The sequence below is a fragment of the Columba livia genome, chromosome 5 (assembly GCF_036013475.1).
Source record: "Columba livia isolate bColLiv1 breed racing homer chromosome 5, bColLiv1.pat.W.v2, whole genome shotgun sequence".
Lineage (NCBI taxonomy): Eukaryota > Metazoa > Chordata > Aves > Columbiformes > Columbidae > Columba > Columba livia.
In genome coordinates this window covers 18,961,717-18,974,112 of record NC_088606.1, presented here as the reverse complement: position 1 = coordinate 18,974,112, position 12,396 = coordinate 18,961,717, and the positions used below count along the sequence as shown (strand labels likewise).

General features: G+C 48.2%; 1 protein-coding gene across 9 annotated transcripts in view; it reads right to left on the bottom strand.

Moving 5' to 3' along the window:
- The window catches only part of FOXN3 (forkhead box N3), a 211,420-nt gene extending 204,709 nt beyond the window's left edge, over positions 1-6,711 (bottom strand). For 3 of the 9 annotated variants that reach the window (XM_065063701.1, XM_065063706.1, XM_065063710.1), the window contains exon 1: positions 6,560-6,711. The gene's annotated coding sequence lies outside the window, so the exon portion shown is untranslated. The remainder of the gene's footprint in view (positions 1-6,559) is intronic. The other 6 variants (XM_065063704.1, XM_065063707.1, XM_065063703.1 and 3 more) reach the window with 5 other exon arrangements.
- Positions 6,712-12,396: the final 5,685 nt, after the last annotated feature.

Here is a 12,396-nt window from a genome sequence, read left to right as displayed (position 1 = left end):
ATAAATGTCTGCTTAAACCAAACATGCTGCAATGTAAAATGATGCAAATGATACCACAATAACACCCTCTGTCTTCACACTGTTCAAGCCTTCTAAGGGTTGGAGGCTCGGCACTTAGTGGTCCCAACCTAACCACCACTACTATTTTTGTATAAATGTTTCCATTTTGAAAAAACGAAACAAACCAGACAAACAAAAAAAACACTTGCATGTTTTGTTCAGTTTACTATCTACTGGAAAAAGAGAAAAGCTCTTTCCAAAAAGTAGAATAGCACCTGCATTTAGGGTTTTCCACACCTGGAGGAATGTGAGAGTCTTGGGGCAAGATCAGGCCCTTAAGGAGAGTACTAAGGAGTTCACCATATGCACAATGCCAGAACGATAAAATGTTAATGAAGTGAAAGTGTATTAGTGAATTATTAAAATTTTGCTCCTCTCTGCAAAGCACAGAGTGAGAAAAACTCAGTGAAGATAATGATAAAAATAGGATCAAAACATTTGTATCCCTCCTCCACCTCCAACAATAAAGCTTTACAAAATCTGGTGTTAAAATTAACATATTAATTGGGTAGTTTCTACAAATGATCTCAGATCAAAACAAGTTGGAGTTGGGGGTAAAATGAGATTTAATCCAGTTAAATCTGGATGGGTCAGACCTTCAGCTTCCTCCCATCTCTAATAACCTCTTGTAACCCCTCTAATGCGTCTCCTCCTCTCCACAGCAAGCCTGGCCAGCAATTAAACTGGCAACGAGAAGATCTTACTGAGGGATGCAACACTGAGCACAGGTTTTCAGGGACAGCTCGGGCTGGGGACTTCACATCTGCTCCCTGTGTCAGAAACTGACTTTATCCAGGGAAAAGGTTGGACTCTCTACAAAACCCAAGAGCAAAAAAGTAAAAGCAGCTCTATACTGGGGATCCCGGTGAAGCTCAGACCAGAGGCAAGGCCACGGGAGACACGAGGCCACGGGAGACACGAGGCCACGGGAGACACGAGGCCACGGCTCAGTTCCTCACGGTGGGTGCAGGTCTTGCAAAGAACTACACTAAACAGCTTTGCCATACAGTATTAAGAAGCAATTTCCAATAATGCTGATACTCTGTGAAATGCTTTCCAGAATCGAGCTTGGATTGCCCTGTACATAAAGCCCGGTCTGTTAGGTGGTCTGCTATATTTTCCTTGCAACAAAATTAAGTGTGCCCAGACACGGCGAGTGTGCCACACCAGCAAATAGTGGCAGGTAAGCACTTGGCAATTGGAGTCCCACCGGGGAACCTCACCATTGGCCTGACCAAACAGAGTTCACAGACAGGGTCCCACCAGAGCCTGGCATGCGGGAGGTGGGCAAAGGAAGAAGCTGATGTGGGCCCAAACCACCTCGGTCCTTAAATATCTATTTTTATTTGATTTTAACCTATTTCCAGTAAAAGGTAAAAACATCCAGTGTTGGAAATTTCACTGTATTGATGTAAATGCCTGCTGATGTTAAAAAAAGCACAACAGTGTCAAACAGCTAGGCAGATCTTTCCATTCAGTGGCACCTTCCAACTCTGACCACAGGTCACAGCCTCACCATCCATCTGTCCTGCAGTCAGTGCTGACACAGAGAAAGACCATCTCCAGCGAAGAGACTTTTAGACTACAGACGGAGGAATAAAAGGAAAGAGCAACAAAAAACCATCCAGCATAATCAGCAGAAGTATTACCTCCAGCAGACTTAGCCTGTCCAATTTTTTGCAGATGTTACAGAGTAGATGAGCTTTAGGGAGAGCTATGAAACACTATAACATTTCACTTCTGCTCCTGCCCAAGAGAGGTGGGAAAAAACTGTCCGCTGGCAAGCAAGTGGGTCCTACGTGACTTGAACCACTGGAAAGTCACAGGTCCAGCTGTGATGAGTTTTAGCCATTCCCCAGACCCCTCTCTCCAGCCTCCTCCAGACAGCGCTATCCCATCACTTCATGCCCATCTCCGAGGGGGCAAGTAGGGCACAGGGAGCCTTGCTCCTTTGTGGGCTATGCAGGCAGCCAAGGCGCAAACCTTAGGCTAGAAAACCAGCTTCTGTCTAGACCAGGTAAAAGTCCTGGGACTGCTAAAGGCACCTAACACATTGCAGTGAAGTGAAGGAGCGTTTGAGCTGTCCTGATGCTCGGCAACTGAACTTCAGGCACCTTAAATGCAGCAGGATTTCCAAAGCTGAGGAGAGAGTCACTTCCCACAAACTGCCTTGCCTTTGAGCTTCAGGCTGGTTTCCCAGCATCAGCTGACCGAAAAACATGGCTGTCATTTTTACATTTAAATGAAATGCTGTTTTGCTGGAACCTTTTTATTTTTCCCCCATTATTCCTGTTACAGTTTTACTTTGGCTTGGCCATCAGAGCAGGTAACAAGCCAAATGTAGTTTTATTAGAAATATTTCAAAGTTGTGGCCAAAGTCATGCTGCACTGTGTTATGTCTGAAGTCACGAACAGGCAAACTCCAGCATCAGCCAGGGCAGACCTGCTTGAGCCCAGCTTACACTTCTGGACAGCCCTGGCAGCCTCTTCTGCCAGACACGGCGCCTGACACCAAGACATCTCCTATGCCAGAAATCACTAGTTGAATCTGCTCAGCATGCCAGGCAGCTTCTTATAAGTTCATGTAACTTTTCCAAGTTTCCTCCTCAAAACCCTCTGCAAAAGTTCAGCTTAACGCCATAAATACTCTACTGTGAGTAAAAACTGGAGAAATAATGTTTATTACCCTTAACCTTCCTGCTTACTAGAACACAGTGACCTAAACCCCAGCCCTTGCCTTTAGTCTGAACGTTCGTCCAAAGCTGCGTCTAATCTTACAAGCCTCCAACCAGGCATCCCAGCCTCGCCAGGCTGGACAGGAACCAGTAAACAACTGGCATGTTGTAGAACCACTGCTTACATTCTCACCCCCAGCCCCACATCCCAAATACATACACACTGCATTGGCACTTTAGCATGAGTGCACTTAGGAAAGGCGGATACATTTTCAAAGTTTGAATCCATTAGCAATTGCTAATTAAAGTGCAATTAATTTGACTTCCAGCTTTCCTCCTAATTTGCCTTGCAACTTTGGGCAGTCTATGTGAAATGCTACATTTCGGCTTCCTAAGCTCATACAACTTCTGTGGATATTAAAAATGAATTTCTGTAAAGTGATTTACGATCCATGATGAAAGGCAGTTCAGAAGTGTAAGGACTGCTCCTATTAGTAAAATAACTGGTGCATTTTTTGATCTTTCATTCTAAGGGCAGGGGTGGGGAGGAGGGAAAACCTCTCTACGTATCATTAATGAGGCTCAAAAGGTATAAATTACAAATTGGATACTTTTGAAAATGTGGCTCAGAGAGGTTGGTGGGGTGTTTTCTTATACCAGCAAAAAATGACGGGACAACATATTCATTTAACTTCTTGCATTTCCCTCGGGAGTGACTGACATCAGAAAACTTTTACAAACTAAACCACTAGAGATAAACAGAGCAGCACAGATACAGAAGACGATGAAGGGTAAAATCTTGAAAGTACCTAATCCAGCTCATTTCCTTCACCGTGTAAAAACAAGTAAGAGACATGCTTCCTGCCGGCCAGCCTTCCTGCAGATAAGGGCGCTCCCGACAACAGGAAATTCCCCTCTAGAAGCAAGCACACTTTCGCTACCGAGCCAAACTTTCTCCATTTGAACTCCACAGCAATTAAAAGCAGCATCTGGCTAATCAGACGTGAGCTGGATTCAACCCCAGCCCTTCCCTGCCGGCCGCCCGCTCGCAGCAGAAGGGGGTCCCAGTGCCACCCCAGCCCGGCAGCCAGCGGGGACCCTCCAGCAGAAGCAGGTGCTGCTCCCTCCAACTTCACCATCCCTTTAGGCTGCTCTGGCCAAAGCCAGATTCTGAAGCCAGGCTTTGGGTTTTTTGATGGCAAGATCCAAAGGTGTGGGTGGAAGAGGTGCTGAGCACCTTTGCCTCAGCACCCTGCAGGATTTACCTCCTGATCCACCAGACCCGCTCACCAGCCTCAGGTTTTCTTAAGGAATAATAACGCAAAATGTGAAATACGCAAGTAAAGAGGTAACAGAGGTCGAACTGGTCATTTAAGGTTTCAAAGTGATGATTTATACAGTGGGTGAAGCACTCAAGTGCTTTTTCTCATCTTGGTCACTGCAAAATAAAGATTAAGGAGAGCAACAAAACAAAATGTTTCAGAGAAAACGCAGTGAATACTCAATGACGTCTCTCCGTCACAAACAGCTGAAATCAACGGCGGCTGCTGCCCAAGAAAATAAGCATAAACACTAAAACCTTTCTTGTGAGTTTGCTGTGAAATTCTTCTCTCCTGCTCCAAACACAAAATAGCTCTCTCCTTTCACACACAATAAACTTTCAATAGTCCAGCAAAGTAAAACTTCAATTTACCACAATAATAGTCTGATTTTCTCATGCTGCATTCATCGGTAATGAAGTATATTTTATTCTCGTATCTCTGCTTTTGTCCTCAAATAGCACGTTATAACCAAACGGCGATTTTTTTTTTTTTTAAAGCAATGGCACAGGGTTTCCCATAGCCATTTGCCCCCTTTTCTTTTTTTGTTTTTGCAGGTAGGGCAGAGTTGTGAAATGGCCTTAATATTCAATCCAAATAATTATGTTTTAATATAAGTTTGAAATGAGGATGAACAGAGGGAGATCTAATCAATCGCAGCTTTCTCTCCGAGGTCCACACACTCCCACAAAAAGAAACATGTCCTGGTCATTTGATTTTAAAAACAAACAAACACCACAAACAGTCATCCCCAGATACTATTTTTTTAACCCACTTTGTCCCACTGCCTTGAGCCTTTCCTCCCCTCTGCAGCCCCCCAGCAGCGGCCGGGCTGGGGCAGGACACCCCCCACGCCCGGGGCAGCCCTGCGGCCCATGGGAGGGGGGCCCTGCCTGCCAAACCCCTCCTTGGGTGGAAAGTGCCGGACAACGTCCGGAGAGGGAAGAGGAGAGGCGACAGCACGGGGTTTTACTGTAAAATGACCTTGATTTGACAGGCACGTTCTCAGGTTTCAACAGATGCTGTGGGAAAGGCAACAGCAGCCAAGGCGGTCTGCAGGCATTTCTGATGATATGCAGACTTTTTTCTTTTTCTTTTCTTTTTTTTTAAATAAATGGGGGGGTAGTCTTCTCAGTTTCCATGACAACAGTGTCTCCACTTGTCTGTTATTAGATACCATCCGCTTCCTGTGTCTAAATTTTTAAACCAATCAGAAAAGTGTTTATAGATCGCACAGCTCCTGGGACAGTCCCTCTCCTGCAAGAGAGCTACTTTAATGACACGTAACGCTTCGGCAGCCAGGGCCGTAAGGCCTTATATTTTTGGCTGCAAAGTGATCAGTTTATGTTGTTTACCGGCTGATACGTGGGTTCTGCTGGAGAAAACTGGGGGTTTGCTGCCCGATTTACTGTGTCCATAACACGTTGATTTTTTTTTTTTTTTTTAAAACTGCACAAACTCATTTTCATTGTTTGTTCATTTTTTGTTTCTGATTCATTCCATGAAACAGCACGAGCCCTCCCTGCGTGAGAAAAGATCGTCTAAGAGACGCCGCTATCCCACCGGAGTAACGGTCTGCTCTGACGTAAATGGCTCCACAGTAAAACATCGCCTGCTGCAATTAAAGTTTCAGTAAACTGGGTTGTAAGAGCAGCCGTTCCGTAGCCGTGCAAACAGATTTTCACAGACATATGTTTGATAATATAAATAACAACTGACCGCAGTGTAGCTGGCAGGTCAATAAGGAAATCCTTCTCCAGGGTGCAGGGACACATGCATATATTGTGAATAAATTAATTCATGGTAACTCCAGATAAGTTAAGAGTCGGCACTGAAGTACAGCAGGCAAAGGGGAGCTGACGTGAAATTAGGAAAATACCTTTCCTGGCGGCTCTGGCACACCAGCCCTACCGGAGGATGCCCTTCAGGCGTGCGTGCAGACACAGACGGAGCCCGGGAAGTAACGAGCGGCTCCTTCCCGGGCGCGGATCTAACAGCCGGCAGCGCGTAGGAACAAAAGGGAGACGCCGGGGTGGCTGCGCCGCTGCCCCAACAGCGCCCACCGTGCCCGGCCGGGGCTGCAGCCGCCGCGTCGCCCGCGGCCACGGCCGGGCGCCCCTGGCAGCCGGGGCCGGAGCTGGCGGGGCGGCGCTGCCGGGCACAGCCCGCCCGGGATGCGGCCCGTTGGCCGCCCCGTACGCGTCCCCTGCTCGCCCGGGGCGTCCTTCCCCGCCCGGCTGCCGCCTCCGCGCCGCCCTCCGCGTCCCCAGCGCGGCGGGGCTGTGCGGCGGGACGGGGCAGCCCCGACTAACTCCCCGGCGCGGCAGCGCTTCCCGCCCGCGGCAACCAGCGGCCCCAAAAGTTTGGCGGGGGCTCCCTGCCCCGGGAGCGACGGGGCGCGGAGGCGGCGGCTGCCGCGGGGTCTGGCTGGCACCCACCCGCACACCACACACACACACACACGCTCCCAATGACACCGCGAAACGCCACCGCCGCGGCCGTTACCTCCTCGCCGCGGCCCTGAGCTCCGCGCCGCCGCCGCGGGGGTGGGTGCTCCCCGCGGCCGCCCCGCTCCGCGCCCCGCGGCGGGAGCAGCCGCAGCCCGCGCCGCCTGCCGCCCCCACACACACCCCCGGCGGCGGCGCCGCGCCCCGCCGGGCCCTAGCGCCGCCCGCCCGCCCCGCCCCGCCGGGCTGCCTGCCGGAGCTGGCGGCGGGGGCCTGGCTGGGCCTCCCCGAAGGAAACTTCGGGAGGGGGACGCGTGGGGGCGGGAAGCTGGGGGCTGCCGGTCTCGGGGGGAAGTTTTTCTGCGGGTGCGTGGGGACACAGCTGTCCTGGGGCTGGGGAAGGCGGCGCATGGCCGGTCGCACGCTTTCTTTCCCTTTTCCCGCAGCGCGGGCCCGCTATCCCACAGGGGTGCTCCCCCTGCCCGGCCCTGCTGACCCCTGGGGTGGGCAGCCAGCCCTGCCTGCCCCCATCCCCCGCCCAGGGCGGCACGACCCCCGCTGAGCGCCTGCCCGCCTCGGGCATCCCGCTGCAGCCGTGGGAGACCTTCGTGTCACTGGAGCCGGACTTGTACGTGCTGAAAACTGAGGTGTGCAGAGCTAACACTGTTACTTTGTGGGCGTTTTACCTGCCGGGAGCTCCAGCTGAGGCCTGGCACCTCGTTATACTGTATTCTTTACAGTCAAAGAGAAAACTGCCCAAGCCAGGGAAGCTCACAGCACGGCTGGTGCACGCTGCCTCCTCCTCCTCCTCACACCCCTGCCCTTGGCAGCCCCCATCCCAGCCTGCTCCTGCTGCCTCTCCTGCCTTCCTCCCGTGAAAGCAGGGGAGAGGGAGCTCTGTGCAGAACTGAGACCCGTCTGCGAGTGCCAAGGCTGGCAGGGTCTGAGCGGGAGCTGGTACCGCCAGCACTGCCACACGCCCCAGGAACTGTTAAGTCTGTAAAGGGCATTTAATTATTCATTGTAGATTTACCTTTCTCCAACCAACCCTATAGAGTGACAACTCGAAGTACACGCAATTGCTGTAGTGATTATAGGAAAGGCTTAGCTTTGTCCCTTTAGATTTATTTTGCTATAATGTGGGAATGACTGGTTTGGGATGGGATAAGATACATCCTTTCCTTGACACTGAGTCTGGATAGAGGGCAGATCCAGAGCTGTGTCCTGCCAGCCCTCTTTCCTGCTTGCCCAAACTCTGCTGCTCAGCTGTGCAGGGCTCGCAACCCCAGACTCACCATTGCACAAAGAAACTCAGACTCTGCACCAGCATATTGCAACTTTTGGAGGTCAACAATACACAAAAAGTAGCAATTCTGGATTTTTATTATAAGCATTGAAAAAATTTGAATTTTTGTTGCATCTGTCATCAAGTACAGCTTTACTGGTAGAAGGCAATGGAAATATCATTCCTCCGCCTTTTTTGTTGCTGTCTCAGGATGGATTTTGAAAAGCCATCATGGGTTGAAGTAGCAGCTCAGCCCTTTCATTCGTAAAAATTGCTGGCATGAAACTCCTCCCTGCCCCCCCTGGTCCCAGCTATATCCCTGGGCACTGCTCGGCTGCGCAGATGGCCACCACCTCCTGTTGCTGCCCTGACAGGCACCTCTTCAATGGATGGATGAGCTCAGTTTATTCCAAGGTGAATATAAAACCCTGGAGTTTTCTGAGCAAAGTTACAGTTTTTGTTTTGTAGGTGGTTTTGGTGACATGGGGACAGAGGTGTTTCCATTCCATGGGATTCCTGCATAAGACAGGTCCACTGTTCTGTTTGGTTTGAAGTTTTCTACTGACTGCTCTGCAGTACACCTAGGACTGTAGCAGGAGAGATCAGCCCTGCCTGCTGAATGCCCAAGAATGTCCTCACAGCAAAGTACTGACAAAAGATTGGAAGGCATGGAATAAACCCAACCCCAGGATCCTTTTCCAGGCTTGTTTCCTAGTTTAGATAGGTAGCCATTAGCGTGGCGGCCACTGGAGATGCTCTCCAGGTAGAAATATCTGATTTAGTTTGAATGAAAACACCTGAACAGGAGCTGAGCATTTGGGCTCAGCTACCAATGCAGCTAGATCTGGGGACCCTGGGCACCATGTAAATAACAAGACATCTTTTAACTGTTTTTAAAAATAGGAATATCTGTTTGCAACATCACCACGTGTGGAAATCCTGCAGATGCCAACGGGAATCTCCACAAAGGGCAAAATCCTGGCCCCATTCAAGGAAACCCTGAATCACATAATCCTCGTACACACGGCAAGTGCCAATTACCCTTTGCAGGGCTACTCCATGTCAACGTTATAAAGAAGGCATTTCTTCCTGTGCTCACCCATTAACTCTAAGCCAAGTAATTTTCCTAATGAAATCAGTAGTAACGTTTCTCTGTCCTTTGATCAGGTCATCTGAATTACTCCATGCCAGTATCTATGCTAACCACAGCAGTTTTAAACCTCAGCCTAAGTTCCTGCAAAATTTAGCCACAAGTATATGCATTTCCTTTCTTCTGTTGTTTGCTCCCAGTGATGCAAGCTTCATTATTCTTTCATTTCTTCCTCCTTCCTCCCACTCATGTATTTGAGGCTTTCATACATGCTTTGTAGCTCTACTTCCCACCTCCTCTTCATTTAGATCCTTCCTAAAGAAAAGAGTGTTTTAGAAGACCCACATTTGCAAGGGAAAAATATTAATAGTGGAAACTTTCTGAGAGATGCATTTTTCCTATGTCTCCAAGTGCATCTTGTCTCTCCGTATCAGTCTTAGCACTGTTAACTCTCCCATGCAGAGGGCTGCTTTGTTATCTGCATCTGCCGGGTGAAATTAATGGAGATTAAGTTCTTACCTCTCTCCAAATGGAGGAGAATTTATGATTTATGCTGTAGAATGTTTTCCCATGTCTAATTCTCCTTCAAGACTTTTATGAAGCCTTGTTTTCTTGGAGAGTCTGTAAATCCAGGCTCTCCAGCTGGCGGCTCCTGGGTTATTTCTGGCCTCTTGGCCCAAGAGCTTACAGCCCCCAGAGCAGCCCTGGGGCACAGGTGACTCTTCTCCTACCTCAATAAAAAATGTCCCTGACGCCTCCTCTCTGCTGCAGGCACAGCACAGTGCGTGCTCTGGGGACAGACAGATGAGAGGCACTTTGCCACAAGGATCCCCCTTGGGAATAGCTCCAGTCCCATGGGGGAGGCAGCTCAAAAGGAGCTCGACTGCATCTAAACCCCTCGTTCTCTTCAAGGACTTGCTGTGGCACCATGCGATTGTTTACCAAGGAGCAGAGTTTGGAGGTGTTGCCGGAGATGTGCACAGTGCTCCTGTGCGTGCCCTGCTCCACGGCTCCGTTGTGTTATGTTGTTACCCCTTCCTTTCTTCACTTCCAAAACTGTTTATCAAGACTGGGATGGCTGGGGAGCTCCTAGGCCAGGTATTGTGGGTGATGGGAGCCACATGAAAATGAACATAACTGGGGTAGGAAACCTGTCGCCATGTAACTGCCCACTCATCACTTCCAAAACAGCATTTTATAGCTGTGCCGTTTACCCTTTTTGTTCCTTGAACATGTTTAGTCTATTCATTTGAACACAAAGATAAAAATGCCAGTGCTTTAAACCAGATCACACGTTTTCAAGGGCAGAAATATGTCAGTGATTTTTTTCCACTTACCCATTTGCCATTTGTATCTAACAGTGCAAAACCAGAAGGCAAATAAAAAAATATTACTCTAAATTTCCAGATATACTTAATATATCTAGTGCCTCAGTTTTTTTTACGTGCCTGACTTGAGTTATACTTAAAATTTTCATTGGACAAATACTCACCTATGCAGTTCCAGGCCAATTTACTCTTGGCTATCAGATGTACAGGGCATACGGCCCAGACCCTGCACCGAAACACTCCTGTTTCCAGTGCTCTACACCCAGCCACTCCATCACGTAAGGCTGAGCCCCAGACCAAGCAGTGAAATACAGGGGATTACGGTAATGACATCCCCTCTTTCATGCTTATGAATCAAGTCCCACTTGCATTCCCCATGGACAGCCAGGCAGACCTTTTATGGCCACATAGGGGTACTTAAGTATGCACATATATGTGTTCCTGTACTCCTTTAATAAGAGTGTAAGAGTCACTTGAGCAATAGATTTGATTTTATGAACCAAAAGGATAAAACTGAGGTTCTCTGGTGGACAATGAAACGAGATTTTTTCCCACTCTTCCTTATTTTATTTTTGTTAATATCACCCTTAAACTTTGAATTATCCTGCAAGTACTAGGGCTCATTAACTTTGTTTCAGCTTGTACTTTGTGTTAATGGGGTGTTTTTTTGTAACAAGTATGAATCACTTGAATGCTAAGGCTTAAATGTTTAATAAAAGTCATTAGTAGAATTACGTGTGAGGACTTATAAGAAAGATGATGGTGTTGTTATGGTTACTGCTGTATCTCCGGCTGTCAGTGGACTTTCTGACTTACCCTCTGCTTATGGCGGGCTTTGAGCTTTTGCCTTTCCATGGATGGGATAATCTGGTTCTCGCACACTTACAGAAAGCTCCAGCCTATGTACCTTGTGCATTCCCCAAGCTCACACACGTAGGTAAGAACAGAGACCTTCAGCTTTCCTGCATGATCCAAACAACGTTTTTAAAACAGAAGGGCCATTTAACCATTTAAATAAAGCACATTAGTCAAAAAATATTTCACATCCACTTTATTTTGTAGTCTTGCCAACATCTACTAAATTAAACATCTATAGATCTGAGCACTTATGACCCCTTTTGGAGTCTTGCTTTCAAAAACCTCTGTTTAAGTGGTTTTCTCTGAATTCTCTGGGGTGCTTCATGTCCTGCTTTCCAGGCGCCCACATTCCTCCCAGGGAAATCTCTCCAGCAAGCCTAGCAGGGGCCCAGCCAAAACATCACAGTGAAGGGCCCCTGCTTTGTTTCCCAAGTGTTTCCTCAAAAATGTATGCCTGGATCCATCTTCTCTCTCCTGGGTACACATCTTGACAATCCAGCTATTGAAGTAGCTCAATGTATGCACACAGTAAACATGTCAACATATCACATTCATAAATTATTACAGGCAATGCCAACTCTGCCACAAAAATTTTTCAACTTGAAGCTGTAGAAGAGGATCTTCAGTGGCAGAAATGCTGAAAGACTGAAAGCAAAAAATAAGGTTATCTGTTAACCTCATGCAACCAGGATCCAAGACAGCATATGCGATATTGCCAGCAAAAAAAAAGACTCACAAGTATTCAGAGGCAGATTTTAGAATAGTGTAAAACGACCAGAAAACATTTATGAAGCCGTTCTGGTGCTACCAAGCTTAGTCCTACCTGTCTGACTGAGGGAATCACTGGGAAGTATGGTAGTCTGTGATGTTTGGTAAAACCAGTTTTCAATTATTTGATTAAACATCCTGCAATTTACACAGTAGTTACAGGTGTTGCTTTGGTTGTAACCACACCAGTAAGATTCAGTCAGTTATTCTGGCTGTTCTAGGTCTCCCCTGAGGCAAAGAGATGCTCACTCTGCCTCCTCATTCACATCAGCATCTACTCCCCAGGCCTCTTCCCCCTCTTCCTCCTTCTCCTGCTTCTTGCTGCCCTTCTCAGGCTGCCCCTGGGTGCTGCCCTCTGGTCATGCTGCCCAGCACAGCCAGGTGAGCTTTCCTCCATCTCACTTGGAGGTGTAAGGATTTTGATCCCCGGTGTGGCTCTGCTCCTCCCCTGAAACTGACACTGCTGAGCCACCATCACACTCTATGTGACAGCACAGGAAAAGGTCCAGGTCACTTTTTCAGACAGTTCAAGCAAATCTACTTTATTTAGCATAGAAACGGATTAA